The 25,916-nt window shown below is 43.9% G+C and overlaps 1 long non-coding RNA gene across 1 annotated transcript; it reads right to left on the bottom strand.

Annotated features, from left to right (window-relative positions):
* On the bottom strand, window positions 1-25,916 carry LOC147705938 (uncharacterized). The gene is made up of 2 exons (XR_015297611.1): window positions 25,773-25,916; window positions 1-1,446 (listed from the first exon to the last, which is right to left on the bottom strand). It is a non-coding gene; the product is annotated as an uncharacterized LOC147705938 (long non-coding RNA).

Genomic DNA, 25,916 nt, shown 5'->3' with positions numbered 1-25,916 from the left:
GCTGAAGAAATCTTTTAATTTTAGTTGTCTGGCAAACTTAAATAAATCAACATTAACATTAGAAAAATCACCATCCTGGGTGGGGCAGAACCCCAATCCTTTACAGAGTAAATTATTTTCATCTTCATCCAGCATTCTGTTAGATAGATTAACTATTTTGAGCTCTAAGTCAGGAAAGGTACTGAAATCTTCACCTATATCTAATGTCCCTACTACTTCCCCTGGTCTTTTGTCTTGTTTTTCACCCTTTCCGACCTCCTTGGTGGGTCCTCGGTTGAGTCCCTGACTGCCCCCTTGCCCCCTATGGCCCCCTCTCCTTGCCTTTTTAGTTGCTGACCCTTCTTTGCCTGATTTCCACTTATTGTCAATTTGGCCATTTCTTTCTGGAATGTGAAGGGGCCTTCCCCTAGAGGGAGTCCACCTGAGGCAGCATTGGAGGAGATACTGTAAAGGGAAGAGAGAGATGTACTACTTGCTGTCCTCAACTCCTCACTATCTTGTCTCGCTCTTTTCTTGTTGTTGTTATCATCTGTCAGAGAGATGTTATCAAATCTTTTTGCGAAAGTATAAATGCGTCCCTCTTTATAGTCTCTATCTTCCCGTTTAATCTTACGTAATTTTTTATCTTTCAAATAGGCCTGATGACTCTCTATCACCTTTTTCAGAATTTCAAAGTTCTTATCAACTAATTCCGTATTCTCAAAGGATTCAAGTTCCTTTTCAATAGCCTCTATCTCAGATAGCAATTTAGCCCCTTTTTCAATGGCATGCCTTATCAAGATTTGCATCATGACAAGGGATGCCCCTTCCCAGTTTGCCTCCCACTCATTGAGGAGCTCATCGCTCAGATCCTCAAAAGTGGGGAAGATGAGACTGCGTAACCCCCTCTGAACCTTCTTGTTATCAATATATTGCTGTAGAGTTACACCATCCCACCACCTCTAAAGTTCTTGCTTTTTAAGGCGTTTGAGTTTCAAAAATAGAGAGCGCAGTCCCGCAGTGCTCTATCCCGGTTGTCCTACCGGGGTAGTGTCCGTGTTTTTTCCAAAGAGATCTTGTGCCATCTCTTCACGTTTATCATCAAACCTTGGCATCTTGTTGTACACGGATGGGTATGAGTGCTTGCCGGCCCAATCGGACAGAACCAAAAATAGGGAAAAAACAGCAGTGGCCCTTTGGTGCCGCACCTCAGTCCCAATTCCAATATTATATCAAAACAATCGTGCAGACAACCCCTGCGCCAGCTGCTGAGTGACGTCACTGTGCTCCAGATCACAAGATACTTCTAAATACTGCTGGGGGTGCACAATTTCAAAAAAGTCCAGAGAGGCAAAGGTGTATGAAAATAACTCTTCTTTATTCTTTCAAGTTCGTTTGGATGAAAAATCAATTGCATCAAAAGGTCAGCCAACGCGTTTCTCTCCCTCACTGGGAGCTTCCTCAGGGCTGAAAACAAACATATAAATATACATAAATACTACATTTAAAAAGCGACATATACAATGTGCAAACATCAGTACAAAGGCACATGAACAGCACCACACGGGAAAAAACCACAGAAGAAACATCACATTCAAGTGTACTTTTAGGTAGGAAGAAATGGTAATTCTTAACAAGACAAAACCATGCCTGGGGCATCTGTCTTTGATCATTTGCAATGTCAGGCCACTGGCTCTCAAGAACTTGAACACCTCCCCAGATTGCAAAGAGAAAAGAGGGAAAGCAGGAAGGTTTGAAATCCCGAGAGGACGAACAGGTCCAGAGTGATAGATGGATAGCCAGAGGTAACATTGAAAGTCATATAGGTCCCTAGGAAAATTCACAACGGGACCCAACAGCTGACCGAAAAAAAAAAATTGTTCCTATAAGCGAGGAGAAGAAAAGAGAGGTCTTTCTGAGATCAATTTAAAATTCAATTCATTGTTCCATATGGTAGTGTTTCCATTATATCAAGTTGTCCATAATCCATAAATAAGATATCAGGTGGCTTACCAAAGTATACATGAGATTTCAATAGATCTGAACCGATGCAAAATATATTTATCCAGATGTTTGGATTAGAAGTGTGGTAGACGATATTAGCGCTGATAGAAGTAGAGACCAAATTAATTCCAACGGTCCTACAGAATTATTTAAAACAGAATCAAAGAAAAAACAAACAAACATGAGGGTACAACTAAATGTGTTGGCTACACAACACTGAACCCATCCTCGACTTCATAGGAGAAAAACACAAACATACCTATGTATCATGTGCAATCAAATCATATTACTGAGGCATATATTTGCAGAGGCAAGGATTCTGTGATCACTGGTTCCAAACCTATAAGCAGGAAGGGGAAAGTAAGAGTCTCTCCACATCCAAATATTACTAAGGGAAATGAGGATTTGCGATGTATGCTGGACGGTTCATATGATTTGAATAAAATGTACTATTTGCAGCAAAAAAAATTGAGAGAAAGGTCAAGGCAAAGCGATGTGGGAAAGTTTCAATAAATGGGAAAAACATGCTACAATGTTAGCGACAAAAGAACAAAACCTGCCCTACATGTAAAAAATGTGCCACTACAGATGGGTCAGCAGGGAAATGCGCCTCTTGTACCTCCTATCAAATGTACCAATTCTTTGTGCCCAATTACCAAGTCAGCAATTACCTGTCCCACCTGAACCAATACTCAATCTGCCCGCCCGTTGTTCAACAGCAATCACATGCAGGACAAATGATTCCTGCACCGAATGTACTGACTTCCCTTCAAGTGCATTTTCTACCAAGAGTAGTGACTGGGGAAACCCCCTCTACATCCCAATCAGCTGAAAATATGCCTGTTAGTACCCAGACGTTGACTCGTGAGCATAGTGGTAATTGGAGAGATAGGAGTGGGAGTTGGGAGGGAGAGACCTAATACCAGATATAAATCACAGACAGCTGACCAACAAGAACAAAAACAGATAGCCCATAGCTGGATGGATTACATAAATAATGCCACCATAAATACTGTCATGCTAACTGTGAATAAGTTTGAAGTTTTTTTCCAAGTTATGACTGAAAGGATGGAGAACTGGTGAACACAGTGTAATAAAAATACCCCACAAGAGGTGTCATAATTGTGGCAAGATGTGAAGGCCACATGATCCTTCCCCAGATGCCTCCAAGGCTGTTGAAAATTGTTTGCATTGGGGTGCTAAGGTAGGAATAAAATATCAAAAAATGAAAGGGGAATATCCCATGAGGGTAATACACCCCTTCCTATACCCCCTGCTGCTGTTGGTGTTGCTGCTCAGAACCTCATATCCCAATTTGTCCATACCACGTGGAACAGGAATGAATTAATGGTAATAAAGATTTGCCAGACTTTAGGAAAAACCCAAGGGGGTTTTATGGAGCTCTAGAGTCAGCCACTAAACTATGTGTAATGATATTCAAGGCATTGGGTCTATTTTTTATGCTGTATTCCCCAGAGAAATAAGGAATGGAATACGCAGACATGATGATGTAGAGCACTTTGGGCATGCCTGGGGACATTTTTGTTTTAAATCCAGATAGAGAAGACCAGGAGACAGACCAGATCAACTTATACTTGATTTTTCCTATCTTATTGTTGCTAAATAGCTACGAATAATACCGAGGGAAGACATAAATTAGGATAAACTAACAGCCTGTAAACAAAAGACTACAGAAGAAGTCTCCGACTATTTCACTAGGATGGAGCAAAAATTCAGGGATCACGGTGGTCAGGATTTGGCAACAGTGACGGAGAAAATAATGTTTGCTGATAAATTTTAGAGACATTTGGTGAAAGAATTAGGAGACTTTATTAAGTTGTCCAAGAGCACTAGGCCAAAATGAGTATGCCTATTGCTTACAGGAAGGTCATTGGAGGAGAGAATGTCCTAGTCTACAGGGCCTAGCAACTGTGGCGAGAGGAAGAGGTAGTTCAGTGCCAAGGGATACAGGAAGAGGTGGCAAAAATAGGCAAGATTTTACCCAGCGTCAGAAAGACAATAGAAGTCAGAATTATTTTGATTTCCAACAAGTTGACAGACATTTCTATAATGACGATTATATTGACATTGATTACAATGCCATTGAGTATTCAAAATGGGACAGTGACGGAAAGGGTGGAAAGAGGGTCATGATTACTGTTAATCATGCAGGTGTGTATGTCACCATGCGTATAGAAGGGGAAGTAAACAACGTCCTTGTTGATACGGGCGCCACCCATACCTTTGTGGCTCATGACCAATGTCCACGGGCTCCCCTCTCCCGAAGATTGAATAGATCAGTGGGATTCACAGGTATCCTCATCTAAAGCTCCATCTCCAAACCTTTAGATGTTACTAAAGGTCCCTCCACCACATCCGACCCACTTGTGCGCACTAAAAATTGTGCTGAGAACTTATTAGGCCTGGACCTATTGAAAAGACTGAATGCTAACATTGATTGTTCTCCTGATGGTGTTTATATCTCAATGGCTTCTGATAACTTTAGATAATGTTTTACAATGAAGGAGATTACTCAACAACCACCTGAATTAAAGGAGATTGATAAAAAGGTCTGGGCATCAGGAGATAATGCTGGTAAAATGGACATATATCCCATAGTAATAACTTTTTAAAAAGGTGTTCACATACCTCGCATACCTCAATTCAAAATATCCTTTGACAGAGAGGATGTTATCTCAGAATTACTATATGGGGTATAATAAAAAGAGATAGAAGGTAGACCATGTAACAGCCCTATACTTCCTGTTCTTTAAAAAAAGCACAGAGGGAACACCTAATAAATATAGATTAGTGATTGATCTCCGAGCCATTAACAAAGTTGTAATACCTCGATGTACCATTGTTCCTGACATGAGTTCTATTTTTACCATGATCCCGTCTTCAGCCACATATTTTACAGTGCTTGATTTGAAAAAAAATAATTTTAGTGTGCCCATTGCTAAAGAAAGTCAATACTTTTTCTCATTTTCATTTTGAGGGTGTGCCCTTACATTTACAGTGCTTGATTTGAAAAAAAATAATTTTAGTGTGCCCATTGCTAAAGAAAATCAATACTTTTTCTCATTTTCATTTTGAGGGTGTGCCCTTACATTCACAAGAGTGCCCCAGGGGGTATCCAGAAAGCCCTACTGTATACAGTCAAGCTTTGATGTAACAATTAGACCTTTTTACCCCCTATAAGGGCTCTGTGGTACTCCAATTCATTGATGATCTGTTGATTGCCTCAGGTACAGAGGAAGCTTGTAAGGAGGCAACAGATAATTTGCTACATCATTTAGCACTCTTAGTACATAAAGTGTCACCTCCTGTCGAAGGGGGGCAAGGGATTGCACCCACAAGAAATTCATTTGGTATAGAAAAATGAAACATCCCCAGACCCAATCTGATGTTCATGCCTTTATAGGTATGACTTCTTTTTGCAGACAATGGATCCCTAACTTCTCTTTAATTGCAAAACCTCTGCTTGCTCCAATACCGAAAGATATTTGTTACCCACTACCATGGACAGATGACTGTGAGCACGCTTTTTAACAACTAAGGAATGCTTTGTGCAATGCACCTGCTTTCGGTAACCCTGATTATGCTTAGGAATTCTGCTAGTTTGTGTGCGAAAAAAAAGGATGTGCTTTGTCTGTTTTGACACAATCCCATGTGGGGGGTAGAGACTGTGCGCCTACTTTTCCTACACATTGGAACCAGTAGCAAAGGATTTGCCAAATTGTTTGAGCGAATTAGCAGTTATGTTATGTTATGTTATACCGGGTTTTATATAGCGTACGGCTACTCGAAAGAGTGTCCCGACGCTTTGAATTGCACACCAATCTCATAACATAACAGGAAAAAACAAATAAAGGGCAGAGAGATGGAAACCAGAAAAGCCCAGAAAAAAACTAAGAGGTAAAAAGCCAGGTTTTGAGCCCCTTCCTAAAAGCCAACAAGTTTGGGGTGCTGTGCAGGGCCACTGGCAGCTTATTCCACAACTGGGGCGCCAATAATCTAAAAGAGCGGCCTCCAATACGTGCTCTCCTCACACGAGGCACCGCAGCAAGAAACAAGGATTCTGACCTCAGCGACCTGGCTGGATGGTAGAAGGTCAGCCTTTTTTGGAGGTATTTCGCTCCGGAGGCGTGCAAAGCTTGATGTGCCAGAGTCAGGGTCTTAAAAATTATCCGCTTCCGGACAGGAAGCCAGTGCAGTGCCTCCAGGAGGCCCGAGGCTCTGGCACGGCGAGATAGTCCAAAGATGGCCCGTGCTGCCGAATTCTGGACCACCTGTAACCGTTGAAGCAGGTATTCTGGCAGGCCGAGATAAAGAATGTTAGAGTAGTCAATTCTCGAGCCAATGATCACCTGCACTGTGATCTTCCTGTGTTCCTCCGATAACAGGGGGAGAAACTTACGCAGCATCCGGAGCAGGCCAAAGCAGGTGCCAGTGAGACCAATTACCTGTGAGCGCAGTGTGAGGCCATTGTCGATCTTAATCCCAAGGTTTTTTGCCACCTGGGACAAACTTGCTGGTGGAAACATGTTCTCAGGCCACCACACTTTCCAGTCCGGATCCGAACTGCACCCGAAGAAGAGGACCTCGGATTTATCCGAGTTGCACTTGAGGCTGTTATGTTGGAACCACTGAAAACAGCCTCAAGGCAACCCTGGATCCTACCTCCATCGAAATCCGCACCCCTCTCACAGGTGAAGAGGAGCTGGGTGTCATCGGCGTAGGAAACGATCTGAGCCCCGAAAGACTCCGCCAGAGCCGCCAGAGGGGTCATGAAGATGTTAAATAGAGTTGGGCTCAATACTGAGCCCTGAGGAACTCCGACACCCAATGGCGACATCTCGGCGGAGCAAGCAGAAGCTCAGACCGTTTGTCGACGGCCTGCCAGGAACGAACGAAACCACTGGAGCACCGTCCCCCGGAGACCAATCTCTGAGAGTCTTGCAAGAAGACCCTCATGGGGGACGGTGTCGAAGGCCGCCGACAGATCTAACATCACCAGCATCGCCCTGCCACCCGAATCCAGCACCTCCTTAATCGCCTCCGAGACTTCCAGGAGAGCTGTTTCGGTGCTAAGATTGGTGCGGAAACCCGATTGGGTGGGGTGCAGTAGGTCGTGGGACTCCAGGTAATCGGCAAGCACCTTGTGCACATGCTTTTCTATGACCTTCGCGAAAGCAGGCAGGAGCGAGATAGGCCTATAATTCGCCAGCACCTCCGCGTCCAAACCGGGCTTTTTGAGCAAGGGGATAATCATCGCCTGCTTCCAGGACTGGGGAACCACACCCTGTGCAGTGGTTGCAGTCGGACAATCTGAAACAAAACTGAAAGTTTAACAGGGTATGAGCTAACACTTTTTGCTACAAATATCATTCTGAAACGTTGCAATGTTTTAAACCCAGCCATAGTGTTACCCCCTCCCCAGTGATTCAGGGGAAAAACACCACAATGGTGTGTTCATCACTGAAGGAGTGACCAAGGGACAGGTAGACCCGACAGATACTCCCAAAGTTTTCCCGCCCAAAGTGGGGGTGTAAACTACGGGGTGCCATCTGCTGGTAGCAGCAGAGGCTGGGGTTCATGTTATAAAGGCGTCATGCCTTTGAAGCTTCCCTTATTCGAGTATTGGCCCATCCTGGGGGAGGAAGCATGACACCTCTGTCCAGGAAGTATATTGTTTCAGGTCCACGAGAGCAGGGGCTCTCCCCACCCAGGGGTCCAGAAACATGTCTGGTGGTGGATAGCTCCCTACAGCCAGTTAGAGACCACACCAGGGTGGGTAGGGATTCAGGGGGAATCTCTGAGGCGAAACCCTCTTGGTACCGGAGACAATAAATCCTACACTGCCATCAATGTGGGTTTTATTGAAAGCAGCAGTTTGATACCAAACACTCCCGTATTCAGTGAAGCAACCATGATGCTGTGAAACTTGAGTTGTTGAGTGCTTCACCAATGTACTCTCTATGGTTTCATAGGCACTTACAAAATTTGGAAATGTTGCCCAATATTGTTGGGATAAATTTGCGGATATGCTCTCTCCCGAAGTATAGTGCACCCTCCCTAGGGGCTGTGAGGACTTACAGGGATGACTTACATAGGCTGCCATGCAGTGTTAGCTAGCATGGCACACAAACAGGGTGCTGTATCGACCTTGTCGTGTTCTCCCTCACAGAAACATGCAGGCGGCAAGGGTAGTGGCATTGTCATAGTGAGGGGGTCCCAAGGGACCATCTTCAGCTTTCAGGCCCCAGGTACCCAGGTTACCAGTTACTAGGGACTTATAGGGGGCAGAAGTACCAATTAGGAGTTTGTTTTAGGGAAGGAGCACCCGTACAGGGCACTCGGCTGACAGGAACCCTGTGCACTACACTTGAAACCACATCAAAACCAGGCAAAAGTTGCAAGCTAACCATGCAAAAGAGGCACTTTCTCACATGATCTTTGATGGAATCCCTTGATAGCCAAAACAACTGCATGTTTGGTAAAGAACTGTCCGATTCGTGCATTGCACAATGTGGGTAAAGGCACCATTGCACCACCAGGACATTTAACCCCCTCCAGACCTCCAGTTGTGTTAGGTTTTTATATAGGTACCCTAATATAGGCCCGGGTCACATCATACCCCTTCACCTACATTGCCTCCCCTACACTAAACTGTAACAAGCCTTTTAGGATGGAGCCTTTACCTAATTCTAGTCCTGGGTGCAGAAGGAGGGTTTCTCCTAAACAATAGAGTCCTATAACTCCATCAATAGACTCACACAGTATGAATGAATATTCATAAGAATTCTTAGAAACCAGACTGGGGCTACCACCACTTTCTTTCCCATATCTATGTACACGGTTCATCCCATACGTCATCCTCAAATCCAACAATGGCTAATACAAGCAACAAGGGGCAAAGGAGCCCTAGATACTTTCTGTATACATATAGCACCTCTTGCTAGTGTTACTTAGAGGGAAATGAGACTTCCAGGCCAACACACTGACCAGAGACGCTGAGGCTCCTGAATGCAGACGCTCCAGCTGACAGCGGTCTGTACATCCCTTGCGGGGTGTCCAACTCAAAACCAAGAGGGGCTCCTACATCTCACACTTCAGGTAATGGGGTTCGACTGAATCCTAGAGGGATTCTTGGCTTCACACCTACTCATATGCTAGGTACATTTAGGTACATATAGATAGGCATCGTAGGAGTATGCGCACTTTTATCCTGCATTTTATATTCATGTATTTATTCATGCTTATTGCAAGATGGCAGAACTGTACTATCCTTTTATATTCATAGTACTGCTACTCATGTATCTCTGCTACTGTCTAATGGTTGTTGCAGCTCATATATTTTACAGGAGAATAACAACTGTTCAGTAAATCCTTATTGAAACGCCCAGACTGTTTATTCTGTGTATCTCTGAGATAAACTAAGTGAGCACGAGTGACTGAGTGAAAAGTAATACATTGTTTTCACGATCTTGAGGGATCAGGGTTGTCATGTTCTAAGGTTGCCAGAAACTCTCTCCCCGATAAGAGGAGACACTAGTGGCACTGTGAGCTAGCTAAATGCAAACAGGCTAACATTTCCCAGTGGGGGTGCACAGAACCGGTCTGCCACCAATCCCACTGTTTGTGTTATCCAAACGTACAGGTCCTGCATGGGTACTATAGGAACTAAACGACAGTTGCAGAGCCTGAGGAAGGACTTCATTGAGATGGAACAAGTAGGCAAACAGAAGAATGTTTTGGTTGTGGTATGTGCCTTTAACAGATGGGTGGAGGCCTATCCCCTGAAAGATAACACAGCCCTGAGTACTGCAAAGGTGCTCCTCAAGGAGTACTTTGAGGTTCGATTAGCCAATGGTCCTCTGGAGTGACAATGGGCCACACTTTCTTGGGAAAGTAAAGGAACTGGTCTGTAATGGGCTACAAATAAAGCAAAAATGTCATGTTGCTAACCTTCCATGGGCTGTGGACCTAGTGGAAAGTTATAATGGTATTTTGAAGAATACATTGGAAAAGACATGTGCAACAGGTAAATTGAAATGGCTTGACGCCTTACCAATAGCATTGTTTTTTATTTGCACCACTGCACACTCGAAAATGAGTTTATCTCTCTATGAAGTCGTCATGGGGAAGCCTGTAAATGTGTGGGGTGTACCTATACCAAAGACAATTTCTGAAATGTAATATCCTTTGCTGGCTGACTATTGCAAATTGACTAAAGATTTGCATCTCATTCATCAATAGGTCATGGCCAGTCTTCGACCTGGCCTTGCAGGATCTGGAAATATACTAAGGCCTGGAGATTGCATCTTGACCCGAAACTTCCAAAGAAAATCCAGCCTTGAGCCTCACTAGAAAGGGCCGGTGCAAGTGCTACTCGCCACCCAGACAGCTGTTACCTGTTACTGGCCATAAGCACTGGATACATGCCAGTCACGTCAAGAAAGCTCCATTGCCTTTGCCCTGCGATCAATGGGTGAAAGATGGGATTCATGATTTTGACAAGATCAAATTCCACAGCAGTTACCTTTTGGTGATAGTGAACTGGTCAAAGAAGGAGAAGTAGTGCATTGATTGATCAACCTCACTCCTGTTGAGGCCGAATTGATACCAATACTTCTGTTTGAGCATCCAGATTATGATTGGCCTGGGTACAATTTGAGACCTAGGACTGTCAAGAACTGTAGACTTTGATTAAAGAAACTATCTCTGGAGAGATTGCAACCATGCTGGTGGTCAAGACCGCCAACGTCTGGACCTGTACATAAGCTTGCCAAGTGAGGCTTTGAAGTAAAGGACACTGGAAACTCTTGATGTTCTTTGGAAGAGTAGATAGGGATTTTTTTTTAGAATGTCTTAGCGACGTTACTTTGCTTTTGGCTGTTAGGAGCTTTTGATTTGTTTATCTTTTGTATAAAGAAGAGGCCTTCAGAAACAAGGCCATTCACCCAAGAAAAAGAAGGCTAGGAAAAAGAATGGTCTGCCCATAAAGACACGTATTAGGAGAAGCATCAGACGCTCATCAAGAACAGGTATTTGTGCTGGAGGAGCTACGACAGCAAGCAAGATGGCCGCATAGTCTCCTGGCTCCGCTGACCTCCGTCCTACGCTCCAAGATCCTGTCTCTTATCCTGATTTCCTGCCCCGGAACCGTGTGTGTGAACTAATCCTCACTCCGATGGTGTGATCCCGGGGTTTTTCTGACATTGTGGAGCGGAGTAACGTCGAGGACCGATTTGTGGCCTAACCCAGTCTGGAAGCCGGGGTCTCGAGTGCTGGCCTAGCCGGGTCCGAGTTGAACAACAGCGGACTGTTGAGGGTGGCAGGGTCCGGTCTCTGGAACTTTTGGAATTTTTGGATTGCTTTGCTACCATCTGCAGCCTGGTGTTGTGTTGGAGGTGAGGAGACGAGTGACGCACGGTGCTGTGTTGCGGGGGTCCCTGACCCGGAGGCCCGGCACTTGCATCGCCGGCGCACCTTGGGTTGGAGTCTCGTCGCGCACTAATGCATGCCGCCGGTTGGTCCCTCATGGCTCAGCCCTGCTCCGGCTGATCTTACCCCGGAGAAGGCGCCTCTCCGTGGAGATCATTATGCCTGAGGAAATATGGAACCGGGCGGAGCAGGCCCAAAGTTGCCCGTCAATGCGGGCGGTGCTGGCGGCCCTAGAGGCACTCCAGGCGACTGTGGCAGCCCAGGCCTGCAGCCTGTTGTCGGCGGCAGATGGAATTAAAGGACTGAGACCGGATCCTGACTTGTTGCCCGAGACCCGGCAGCCAGCTTGCCTTTTGATCGACGCCCCAGTGGCGCACTTAGACCCGGTGCTGGAAGCTGTGCCTGCCCCTACAGAAGTGGATCAACTCGAATGGGCTGTGATCAGTGACTTAACTAATCTTTTGGAATCCCCGGTTTTGCAGCTGTCGGAACATTCAACTGCTGTCCCTATCCTGGAACCTTTTAATTGGTACTGTGAACTGTTTTGGACTGTGTCGAACTCCCTCCCCAGTCGGTTTATCAAGATGGCGGATGTGATAGTGCCTGGCTTCGGAGGTGGGGAGGGGCATCGTTGGTACCGGCTGATTACTTTGGGATCGGCTGTTCTTTTTCCATCTACTGAACCATGTTCCGACCACTTCTGTGTATCTTTTGACATTTTGATGATGGGGCTTTATTTGTCTAAGGGACTCGGCGAATTTGATCGACGGGGCCAAGACTGAGATTGTTGTTTGGGTTGTTCATTGTGGTTTTATCGGTAACGGGATTGCTTCATTAGATTAACGGAGTCCGGGGCAGGGTTGGCGGTTCCCCCCGGGGTGCTTTTTCAGTTTGGACTATTCAAATGCGACAGTTTCGGGGGGACCCCCCTTTTTTAGGGCGGGGGGGGGAGAGACCGGGAGCACGTAGAAGATAGCCCTCCTCCATTTCCCCTCTTTGGGTGGGGTCTAATTTCTTCCTGTCTTTCTCTGGGTCTTTCTATATTTCGGTTTTCAGTTCTTGGGCGACAGGCACGCTGCTAGGGGGGTAGGCCGTAGTCATCTGCAGGGGTGCAGGGTGGGGGGTTGGGGGATGGGAGTTTTGTTTTTCGTTTTATTTCTATGGCCTTTTTTCTTCTTATCTTTCTTTGCCCTTTTCTTCTCTCCTTTTCCGTGTCAGTGTAATGGGTTCATTTTTATGTCCATCTCTGCTTTTTCATATGTGCCTCAATTCTCGCGATGTTTCAGTGCTACTGGGCGGACATTTAGCTGGCGCGAACTGTACTTGTACGCTCGCTTATCCTGAATAGTATGTCTTAACGCCGCTGACTTATACGAAGATGATTTCACTGTGGACATATTGCTATTTCGCCCCCCCCTTTTTCGCAACTTGAGATATTGTATGGCACCTGATCCTTCTATCTTATATTATAAAATGGACCCTTTTGTATCCTGTTACCAACTTGATATGTTTTACAACCAGTACGTATTGTGGACGTGGCGAATCTGCTCCCCGGGATGCTGAGTTTGGGTTTAGATTGTTTTATTGTGTTGCAACTGCTTGGCGGGCGGCCCTGGGGGTTGTAGGCCCGTGTTTGTACAAGGTTTAATGTCCAATAAAGGTTTTCCAAAAAAAAAAAAAAGAACAGGTATTTGTATGTAATATGCAATAAATACATTATGGGTAAGACTAGGAGTATTGAACTGAGACTGTTTGGGAAGTTACCCTCTGATCTGTGACAGGAAAGGAAGACTCCAGTATCTGGTATCCCTATTGAGTTACAACAATTCTGGACCAAGAAAGTGAAAGTTGTGGCGTTTCTGATCTTAATATTAGGAATGCTAGGATTGTTCTGATGGTTGGAAGAAAACCAACAGTTGCCAAGCCAGTGCTACCAGTCACTACACCACTAACAGAGCATCGTCACATAACCATCGCCCCTCATAAGCAAGCACACCGCTTGCATTATGTGATTAACACATTCATTCAGGCTTTACATAATGCCATCTTGGCTATAATGCTCCAAGTTCTTGGATATGTGGCTTCCTGCCATCTTCAGTCGAAAGGACGGCGCCTATTTCCCTACCTTTAACCCCTTCGATGCTGATGACGAGCTCAGCTCGTCATCAGCCACGGTGGTCGTGTGCTGATGACGAGCTGAGCTCGTCATGAATATATGGCATCAAGGATTTTCCAGCACAGGGGAAAAATAACCACAGCAGCCAAGGTGTTAACCTACAATGGGTCTTCAGTGCATGGTGTGAATTGAATCATGCGTCCTATGTCAAAGTCAAAATCAAATCAAATAACTTTATTCGCATTTAGTGAAACCAAAAAAAAGTAAAAATAAATATACAAATGCAATTTGATCAAAAAACAGTTCAAATCAATTGATAATTAATGTTTTGTTTTTTCCTTTTAAAATAACAATATTTACAAGTATCCTCACCACTAAAACTAAGAGCTATTCATTTAAAAAATAAATTACAACAGGCAATTTAAAATGGCACCACCCCTACATAAATATTTCCTTATTCTATGTCAAATTCTAGTTAACATATTTAAATCTTTACAGCAATTCATTTTCAGGAATTGGGCAATAACGGCAGGCTGATAAAAATTATCAAATAAAATAACACCCCATCTGACGAACTTGTCAGAGTCCAAAGGACTGAGTATAAAAAAATTGCAGTCATAAAACAGATAAAAAAGGGTTTCCAAGGAATTAATAAGAGCTGAAGAGTGAAAAAATAGACTCAGTTTTGTTATCAAAGGGGGGGATATAGTTTTTGCTTTCCATTTTATAAATACTACAAAGAAATTAACTCCTTGGACGCTCATGACGAGCTGAGCTAGTCATGAGCCACAGCGCTCCGGTGCTCATGACGAGCTCAGCTCGTCATGGCCCGTGGAGCGCTCAGGTGGAGGGAGAATTCCCCTGCTGTGCTGAGCGTTCCATGGGAGGGAATACACCTGTGACGAGCTGAGCTCGTCATGAGCACAGGAGCGCCGCAGCTCATGACGAGCTCAGCTCGTCATAAGCATGGGGGCGCTTTGCGCGCCCCCCTCCCCCCAGCACAGCGGGGGCTTAACCCCCGCAGCGAAGGGGTTAAATATGAGACATTGTTTGAGTGGACAGGCCATCGCAAGGACAAACTGATGAATGATTTAATGAATGTTCATGAGCTGGGTATCCTGCTATCAGGGGGAAGAATTCAGACTCATCCTTGTTAAAAGATATCGATGCATGTTGTTCGTGACAAAGAAGAGATATGAATTACTCTGGGAAAAAGTCTGGTAGAATATGACAGTGACTTTGCTTTGTTTGCGTTGCCATCTTTCTAACTCACACTTATTAATGAAAGCCTCTCTTAGGCTGGTCTTGGAGAAAGACAAGCATTTGCAGGGTGATGTGTACGGAAAAGCTAGGCCCAAATTTGTGAGAGACATCCTGACGTATACTAGCCAGGGAATACTATTGGCTGGGCCACACGGACTTCTGCAACCCAGCTGCGCCGTCACTCTTTTCTTCACTATCACCAGTGCACAAAGCCCCCTTAGGTTGTCACCGCATGTTGTGCCTACAGTGCTGTTCCAAATGTCTTGTATGAAATGTATTTTCAAATATATGATGCTACATGCACTTTCTAAAAATTCATAGTCTCTCTCCCTTTTTTCCCGCGCTCTCGTAATGTCTTGTACATATATTTGTATTTGTCCCTCTTATTGAACTCGGTTGTGTTGTTTAGAATACGTGAATAAACTGAAGCGAATGTTCAAGCAAAGACTCAAGCCTTTGTCACACTGTTATTGCTATAATTAATTGATACACTGTTAGCGTGTGCGGGGGACTGTTCTGTTTTACCAGTGGATATCCACACGTTGGGGAGAAGGGTGGCTCTCCCTACCCATATGCACCGCAATCCTCACTCAGAACTAGAGTATACTTACCTGCGTATTGCCCAGAAGTGCCAATACCCTATAGAACCTCCTACCAAGCAGTCTTACTCTGGAAGTGGGACTGCCGGGTGGATTCATCTATACGAGTATCAAGAGAGGTGCCACCCTGAGCCTGCAGAAAAGGCACATTTACAACACTCCAAAAGGCCTTACTCTCTTTACTCCTCGATGCCTCACACAAATTTACCCAAGCTTCATCCCGTAACTCCTTTTTTATCACCACCCTGGCTATCTTATAGTCAGCTCGTGGTTTCCTTATCAGATCTTTGTTTCTGGGATTTGTTTTGAGAGCTGTACAAAGTTTGTTGGATGCTTACGAGCAATTTGTCTCAAACCACCTTGTCATCGAAGAGTGTTTTTTGTGGCTGGACGTGTAAGATTAGAGTTTACAGATGTTAAAATTGTATTAAGTGCTATATTACTACCTGATGGCTATCAGTATTGGTATGTAAGCAGGATTCAATCTCAGGTAACACCTCCTTTACAACCTTTGAGAAGAAATAAATTGGATCGATTTTCTCCCATTTGATAGTAAATCTGTTTTTCCTACTCAGTCTCGGTTTTGGGGCAAATATATGTCTAGACTGAGCAGAGAGAGGCCAAACAAAACAAAAAAGGATATCATGATCCCTGAACTCAAAGTCACTTTTAGACTGTGCAGAAAAAGTTTCGGGATAACCTTTATTATCTATGCTATCCAAATGCTGCGAGGATCTATGGTACCATGGAGGAGACAGAGGAATTCACCGGCCTAATGACTAATCTATGCTATTATCCTTTAATGAGAGAGAAATGTCTAACGTGGCTATGCTCCCCATACCTGTGCATGCCAATAGAGCCCCCTTTTGCGTTCACGGTGAAGGGACCCTCGCTGTCGGAAATAGTACTACTCCTGTACAGTGATATTAAATTGCCCTAATTACCAATCATTTGTGGCCTCGCAAAATACCTTTTTTGTTTGTGGTTGCCAGGCTTACGTCTGATTCCCTAGAGGATGGTCAGGCAGATGCTATATCTCATTTCTTTTTCCATGCAACCTCCGAATATCACAAGACATATCTACTTAATAAACAGTACAGGTTGACCAGAGAGATACCACCCTGCAGCAATTCCCAGATGCAATTAAAGGGCTGGTGCCAGAGCCAATAGTGTTCAGGCCCGCCAATTGGCCAGGGCAGTGGAAGCTGTTATAAATGAGACTGCTGGTGCCCCCAGTAACGTTACTGTAGAAATGCAAGCTACCAGTCTTGTTTCCCTTCAAAATCATTTGCTTTTAGACATCTTATTGGCAGAAAAGGGAGAGGTGTGCCACATAATTGGCAGCTTATGCTGTGTCTATAAACCAGATAACACCACTAATGTAAATTTGGCCATTCAAAAACGTCACAAAATTGCTGCTGAGATCCATCAAGATACTGGAGATTGAACTTGGTCAGGTGGTTTAGAGAAGTACTGATGACATGGGGATGAAACAGTAATAGCCCTGATTATAGGTGAGATTGTTTTAGGATGTGGTCTATGTGTGAATTCTCTTCCCATGTTTTGCACCATGTGCCTTTCAGCCTGCAAGCTCCCTCCAGTTTCTGTTCCACAACAGAATATGCTTATGATGCAAGCAGGGATGTGGAATTCCTATTGCCCGACACCCAGGACATATTGCTTTGGGTCAAGGGCATCAAGATTTTGTGTGTATTTTGTCCTTGGGACAAGTAGGCCCAAAACGCGGCACCACAAACCCTTTGGCTTCCACTTTACAGAACCACATTATGGATCAGGGAACGGCATTGCCTGCAGTGAAGGTAATATTTGTGTCCATTTGTTAATGCTGCTCAAACTTGTATTTATGGTTTATTAATGCAAAGCCTTTATTATTGGGATGACAGCACTAAGTAAATGTTGTAAGTTCAGACTGCACTACTGACATTGGTTCCAGTAAAAATGTGTACACGCATTTTCAATGTTTAGCAAAATGAGGTTATGTATCATGCTCCCAGGATGCTCTCTGATTAGATGCAAATATTTGCAGAAGCTTGAAAGCAAAATTGACAATTCTTTGCTTTCAAAATAAAATGTTCACGAAAAAACATTTCACTAAACTACTGTAAAATTTTAGGTGCTATTTCTGTGTACCATCAGTTAGTAAAATATGTTGATGTATGGTAGTATTTCCCAAACATATTCAGAATGGAAAATCAGGGAAACTAGTTTTAATAAGATTATGGGAAACATATATATAAACAATCATTGGTAAAGCCAGTAGGTCTGAAATTGTTGGTTAGCCTTTTGGTTTTGCCAATGCGTGTCTTGTTTTGGGATGGTTTTTGGAAAACCTTATTGGTTTGGGAGCTGCTGTGCCCTCACCGTTACGGCAAACATTGGCAAAAGTAAAAATTGTTTTGGTCTCAAAAAGCACACATTCCCACAGTAGTTCCTGGCACTGAACAAAATGACTGTGTCGATATGCTCCTCGTGAAAGAACAGAATGCTGTCACTCACAATGAAGTTAGCCAATAGAGAGAGACAGGATTTTAATAAACACAAAAGGTCATGGTTAAAGCCAGACCTGATATGGGGCCATTATTAAATAAAGTCTCAAAAGCGCACCCATGTCCTTGCATTAAGTGCAAATATGCAGCTTTTGTGAATTCACATGACTTTACAGAAGTAGGCAAAGAAATAGTACTAGAAAATATTTGTGAACTGCATTTCAGCATGAGCAAATGTGCAGTGTAGATTTACTAATGCGAAAATCTGAGTGTTTGCAAGTTCACTTTCCCTCCAACCACTTTTTTCCCAACCCTGGAAAAAGTTTTATGTCTGCCATTGTCAGGAGTAAATTTCGAACCTTTCTTAGTATGGGAAAAGATTAGAGAAGAGTTTGTGAACACCGTTAAAAACATGCAAGATGGTAGGTTTGCATAGACTCAAAAGGGCACTCCAACCCTGGAACTGTTGCTTACCATTAGCTTCAGCCCCAGTATGTAAATCTAAGGAAACGTGGCAAAATGAGGGAATTGCTAGTATTCAAACCCTACTATGGAAGAAGCACTGGCATAATCAGAGAGGCTATTTCAGAGCTCCTATTTAATGAGATTGCTGCCATATTTTATCGCTGCATTACATGGCACAAAAGGACAAGTGGATTTTGTTACAGGACGAGTAAATTTATGAAGCAACCTGCCCCATGGATAAGTAGATATTTTATTAAATTCCACACCCCTGTGCAAGATGAAGAAATACTGGATTTAATGAACATTAGTGTTACTACCCTCACAGATTCGCCCTCTTACAAAGGCCCATGTTTCTTATTTTCGCCTACCACAACCCTATAATGGAGACTATTTGGAAATTAGATCCTATCATGAGATGAGGGACCTATCCAAATTATCTACTACTGATACTATGGGTTAGTGACTGTAGGTAATGACAAAATGTTGAATTTATGTTCAAGGCATTTGAGGAAAAAGTATGCAGGATATGAACAAGAGTTCAGCCATTTTTGTATCCACCCGAGATTTTTGTATATTGCTGTCTGTGGAGTTTTTACATGCTTTTGCAACCCTTTTGTGTACGGGCTGACGTGCACATTCGTATTCACAAAGCCCTTGGAAAGTAACAAATTATTGCTAAAATAATCACACCATGTTAATCATTTGTGCTTTTCGTAAGATAGGATACCACAGGCTGTTTCCATACAAATTGCAGTAAGTCAAGTCCTGTGAGTTTCTCGCTCATGCTTGACTTAAAAATGAAGTTTGATTAGCTATTTTCTTTGTATGCATAACTGGAAGAAAATTGTCAATGGATTAGGGACCGGGAGTGGAGTCTGCACACAAGCCTGTTGGTTGTATATTATACATACGAAAGGAGATTTGTTTTAAGTGTTCATTCTCTTTATGGACATGATAATCCCGTGTTGGTTTGTGCCTACTCGAGCGTGATAAAACTGCTCTGTTTTACCTCTGACTACCTGTACTCCTTTGGATTTAAGTGGACACAAGTGGTATTAACCAGGCGTAAAGTGTATGCTTTCCACAGGACGCCAGCTATAGCAGAGGATGGAGCTAGTCAAAGCCATTTCAGGGTCAGGATGCTCGGTCATCTTCCTTTTTCTATTCCTGTCAGTACTAGGATTTCCTAGGTTTCTTTTAGATGGGCTTTGCTGGGGGTGGGTGGGCGTAGAGGAAGGGACTCAAGATGAAATAGTCTTGGAGACCTGCTCTTTCTTCTCGCCCCCGCCGCACAAAGAGGGGCACAATTACTAATAATATCCACTGTCTGAGACAGACCTAACAGAAAAAGAAACAAAATGAGTATCTGCTGGCACCTGATTTGTGAATTCACCCGTCTTTGATAGTTTATACTGTAGGTATGAGGCCGGCAGGCCTACTGACAGTCTGGAAGTTTTAGCCCTGCCAACAAACAGAATGTTATGTTTTTGGGAAGGGGTAGCGCTGGGCTAAACCATAAGTGACCCCACCATGGTATAGGGCCACTAGACAATTGTCAGAGAATGGTTGTGAGAATTTATGTACATAAACAACATGTTTCCATGACTGTAAATATTTTAAGTTGGCTGTTTAATTTGGTCGAGAAGGGAAGTAACATTATTAAGTACTATGATACTCTCTTAAGTCTGTTTATATATTTGAAAGTCTTAACTTGAAATTAAACTTCATGTACAAGTAAAACAAAAAGCTATGGCCTACATGAACAAACAAAACATGATCCATTGTACAAGTAAGGTGTACTGACCAAATGGTGTGAACAGTGCAGTCCAGGATTGAGAGAATATCAGGCTTTTATTTGATAACTTGTGTTTTCGAAGCGGTTGTCTCGTTTTACTTCAATTGAAGTAACTAGGTTAATGCACTGGATGATTCATTGTTTTAAAGTTTCTTTAAGCCATCAACAGCAGACAGCTATATTTTTTTCTCTCCAGTCTCCCCTCGCGTTTTACCCAGTGGGACAAAGCATGTTGAGATTTTATAGCCATACCACTTCCCCTTAACCACAAAAGATAGAGCCCATTGTTCCGTTTAAAAGTCATAACTCAAATGTGGCCAAATATCACACTTTTCAGGACTAGAGCTTTAGTTCTAAATGCATCTTAATTCGTGCCCAGCCGCGTTTGGGAGGTTTAAAGGGCTTAAGAAGCCATATAATCACAGAGGGATCCACCCGACAGAACCTTTAAAAGATGGAACAGCCTACTTTTTCTCTCTTGGGGTGCTGCTCAGCTAACTTTTATTCACCAAGAGACTATGTTATTGGGGTTTTCATGTCATTTAATTTTACATATATAAAGATTTCCTCATTACACATTTTACTTCTCATGGTCCTAGTGAGGACTCAGTTTTGTATTGTGCAACATCTCTTTACGTAATTTCACAACCTGCAACCTAATCTATGATGTTAATTCAAGAAGTTGAGATAAGTGAGATACTTAACAGGGTGAGCCATTTTAGGAAAGAGATACATATTTCCAAAGAGGGCCAACCTATTTACGTTTATAGAGGTATAATGCTTTTAAGAGAATACATCAATTGAAAAGAGAGTGACACCCTCTAAATATGAAGGCATTGACAAGGATGAGGTTATCTGACTAGAGGGGGACAAACCACTAAAAGCTGAAGCCAGATGCCTAGTTCAGCTCATGGTCCACTTGGGCCCAATGCGAGCTGAGCTTTCATATAGCTTCAGCTTGCCACCACACCTCATGTGCTAAAAATTAAAGATAAAGCAGTGCCTTTTCTGTAAATTGGGCAAGAAAGCAATACACATCTAGAGCTTGAACTGCACAATGTCAAACCAGAACAAGCATTGGAAATGTAATAGGTCTTGCATTAGAAAAGTTGGAGCTATTGGTCTTGTAAATGAAAAATATTTTATTTATTTGTTGGTTTTTAAAATAGCTAAATTGATAGCTTTGTCATTTACAATGCCAATAGTTATAACTTTCGCGAATGTGACACCTATATCATTTGGAATGCAACATGTTTTGTATCTACGTGACTTACATGGCAGCTCTGGTCGTTAGGCCACATCTCTAGAGAGCAGGAGAGTGCAGCAGGGGAGAGAAGCACAGCAATGCAATAGTTCTCGCATTAGTAAAGTTTGAGCTATTGGTATTGTAAAGGACACATTTTTTATTTATGTGCTTGTTTTGAAAATAGCGAAATTAATAGCTTTGTTATTTACAATGCCAATAGTTTTATCTTTCGCAAATGTGACACCTATTGTAACACAATATGTGTTGTAGCACTGAGTGGGGTGAGGGGTGTGAGGGTGAGGAGGTGTGAGGGTGAGGGGGTGTGAGAGTGTGTGAGGGTGAGGGTGAGTGCGGGGTGTGAGGGTGTGTGAGGGTGTGAGGCTGAGTGAGGGTGAGAGGGTTGTGAGGGGGGGTGAGGGTGTGTGAGGATGAGGGGGTGAGGATGAGTGAGGGTGTGAGGATGAGGGGGTGTGAGGGTGTGTGATGGTGAGGAAGTGTGAGTGTGAGGGTGACTGAGGGTGTGTGAGGGTGAGGGGTGAGGGTAAGGGTGTGTGAGGGTGAGTGGGTGTGTGAGGGGTGTGAAGATGTGTGTGGTTGTGTGTGTGGTGTGTGTGGTTGTGTTTGTGGTGTGTGTGGTTGTGTTTGTGGTATGTGTGTGTGTGTGGTTGTGTGTGTGGTTGTGTGTGTGTGGTTGTGTGTGTGTGGTTGTTCAGGTCCACTGTTCTACCACTGCCAAAACAACCATAGCTGAAAATCCAACAATGTAAGTCAATTATGACTGAAACAAATACATTTAACCCGCAGGAGCTCTTGATAATGGGGCAAAAATAGTGTGTGTCAATAGCCCTTCACAGTCTTCATCGGTTGGTTACCAGTAGAGTTCAGAATCGGTTTTAAGGCACTCACTATTGCACATGCACCAATATGTGGTTATTAAACCAACTATTTTAACCGCATCGCTGCGGCGGCTTTTCCCGCTGTGTGCGGCAAATTCGAAATTACCGCGTTACGTGACGAGCTGGCCTTGTCATCCGCGCAGGACAGGTAAGCGCGATGACGAGCCCAGCTCGTCAATAGCCTCGAAGGGGTTAATGAACACGCTTCACATTAATATTTGAGCCCTAAACTTGCACCCGCAGAACAAAACGATGCCGATGCCACCTCAACTAAGAGAACCAGTGCTGCTGAAAGTTAGTTTACTCCTTTCACTTTGCTTCTAGACTTGTGATTGTCCACCCCTACTATTACAGAGAGGAGTAACTTTGCTAGCTTCTCTGGGCTGGTGAAGACTTTATTGGAACTGGCAGCACAAGCTGTTTTTGTAGCGGGTTACAAAAAACTGTTTCGAAGGCCCTAGATATAGCAGAGAAGTTAACGGAATAGAAAGAGGCGAGGGCATCCTTTTCCCTTACCAAGACGACTTTGGGCTAACAAAAGCATTTTGGAGCAAGTAACACAGTTCAGCACGTGCTTATTTTAAAAGGAGGAGCCTTCGGGTAAAACGATATTATTGCAAAGCAACCAGAAAGCGGCCTTTGTCCTCAAATCACCCGTCTGGGTCGAGATAATTGAATCATTTAAAGTCTCAAGCTCGCTTGCAGCTTTCATTAATTATAATGAGGCCTGCGAAGGGGAGAGGCGAGCAATACACCCCCGTGCGGCGTCTGGGTGCAGCCGTCTGCAAGGGGCCTCACCAGAGAGGAGCAGCGGTGCTGGGCGGCTCACAAACACTGTAAGAACACAACTGCAGTAGAGAAAGTGCAGTCAAAAGTACAAGGCACCCAGTGCAAAGCACATTGTAGTAGGCGTTTTTCAGGTTTTGAGAATAATTAGAGGGCTGTCCATTGTTGCAGCCCCACCTCCCCTACTGTGAGAACTGGCACGAGAAAAGAACAGATCCTGGGCCAGGATCGTGCTCAGAGACCACCTCATCGAGTACAGATGGATTGCATTTGCAGAAGTGGTATTTTTTTTTTTTTTAAGGAAGGAGGCGCCATTTATTCAATACGTCATCTGAGTTATCACTTCAGCTGCTTGAAAAGGAAAAATGCCTCTGCGTTTGCATTTTAAGATATGAGAACTGCACAGTGAAGGTAATGACTGTCTGCTAGCTGGCAAGGAAGAGGAAGCCTGCCTCCCATGGATGAGTCAGGTCTGCTGGTCAAAGCGCCTGCTGTGGGCAACATTAGCACTTGGGAAGCAGCAAGGTAGCTCAACACGCACAGTGCCCATTGCTGAAATCTGTGTGCAGACTCAACATCACAGGATCGCGTCCTACCCAGGCAGCCTCTTCGACGTATCATCCATCTGAAACTGGTGAAGTCAAAAACTTGTAGCTGGAGTTAACTAACAATCATCACTTTGGAATAGAATGCCCGATACCTAAAAAAAAAACAAGACGGAGGGCATTGCTGTGGGGAGGGGGGAGGAGAAATGCGGCACGGCCGCAGCAGGGGGCGGCAGGGAGAGCGGCGATGAGGGTGTGAAGCAGCAGGGGCTGCGGGATGGAGAAACTGCAGAAATCCAAGACGGGTGCAAAGACAGTGCATATGGCCACACGAGTACTGTAACATGTTAACATGAATTTGAATACACATTTATATGTGTCATCCATAAACATGTTGTCACATTGCAATCTATTCTGGTTTGGCCCTTAGCATCAGAGGTTTACTTCAATCCATCCCCCAGACAACGCACACTTATTGACAGCACGGGAACAAACTGTAAAAAATAAATAAACTGTAAAAATAAATAATCTGGAAAAGATGAAAGTCCGTCTAGCACGGGAACAAACTGTAAAAAAAATTAATCTGGAAAAGGTGAAAGCCCGTCTATCAGAATACAAATCTGGTGCATCTACTACCAGTAAAAAGTCAGACTCGAAAAATACTGTAAAACAAACGCTTAGGCAAACAACTACAATGTGTGCCATAACCACACGTATACATTAAGGTCTGCCACCCTTGTTATTACTGAAATAAGATTTTGGAACTATTCTGCATGAAAAAAATAAGCTTATCAACAACTATGTAGAGAGACGTTCCTCCTATGGGAAGAAAGTGAATGATGTCTTTAAATGGCATATTTTGTTTACAAGTCGCTGTCTAAAGAATTGGAAGTTTCGTATAAAAGGGAAACAATGGCACATGAAGGGTTAATTTAGACAGGGCTTCCGTGCAGCAGCCCCTTTCTCTGCACTGCTCGAGGGGCTCTAGACCAATAACTGTAAACTGAAAGATGAAACAAGGAAGAGGGAAAGAAAGGATGGAGGCTTACGGGCCAAAAGAAGGAAAGGAAAGAACGAAGGAAGAAAGGGAGCAGGGTGAACAACAGAAGGAAGGACATTGAAGAGAAACATAGCCGCAGACTCCCTGGACATTAGGAAAAGGCACGCTGAAGGGCGAGGGAGGGAGGAGAAATGCAAGAAACGTGTGAAGCAGGGGGCGGGGTAGCGGATACCTTTGAAGTGAAGCTAAGCTTTACTTCAAAGGCTTGTTGGCACAGCGCACGCTGGGGGATGACTGTGGGATGACTGTGGGAGGGAGGCTGGTGTCTGTGCACGCGCTTTTTATGGCAAGTAACATGCGCATTGAGCGAGCTTTTCACGGGCACTGCATGGAATCGCCCGATCTCGGTAAGCTCTGTTTAAGCCCCTTTTCTCGCTCCGCTCAATGTGCATGCGCATTGATAGGTCACGAGACCTAAAAATGGTGATCAATCCCATCCTCCCTACTAGACCAAGCTGTGTGATCCTATGCATATATTGCATTTCATCAAGCCTTCTTTTGAATTTAATCACAAAACCACCTTCAAAAACATGAGTTTAGGACGTACGGTAAAACCCTCTTCTGTTTCTTGCAACAGATTATAATGGTGCTCCATCTATAGTAAGAATCTAGCCCACATATAGTATACACATGACAACTGACATGCTTATTTGTTCACTGGTGGCATTTTCGTCAGGACAGGGAGCGGTAACATTTCTTACTCCGTGTTTAAAAAGTGAGACTTTTAATACACGCCCCTCAATCCAGTGAGATCATCTAAAGCACATAAGAGAAAATGTTTTGCGCGATAAATAACTACAGATATCTAAACATCAGAGAGACTTATCATATTTTGCATGAGTTGTGTTGTTGATTTACATGCCAGATATTTTCTTGGCTCGCTCGTGTAGTGCACGGGCTCTTAGAACCACGCCAAACCCTTGATTTCCCTCTCCTTGTTAATGTAGGCAAGGCATATCTGAATACTTCGTTAACATCCTTCTTACTATGGTCTCCAGAGATTTTACTAGCTGCATGCCTCCCTCCTTTTCTCTTTCCCTCGACACCCTTAAAGCCACTACCTGAGCGCTGGACCGCGAGGCTGAGAAGCAACAGCTGAGCCACATGCCCGCCAGACATTGGCGCCATTTCCTCACAGAACCGTTGACAGCTATCGACACAACATGCGAAAATCCCACCTCAAGATGGATCACATTGCGCGTGAC

The sequence above is a fragment of the Lissotriton vulgaris genome, chromosome 7, assembly GCF_964263255.1.
Source record: "Lissotriton vulgaris chromosome 7, aLisVul1.2, whole genome shotgun sequence".
Classification (NCBI taxonomy): domain Eukaryota; kingdom Metazoa; phylum Chordata; class Amphibia; order Caudata; family Salamandridae; genus Lissotriton; species Lissotriton vulgaris.
Note: the sequence above shows the minus strand (reverse complement) of the source record. Positions and strands in the feature narration are given on the sequence as shown.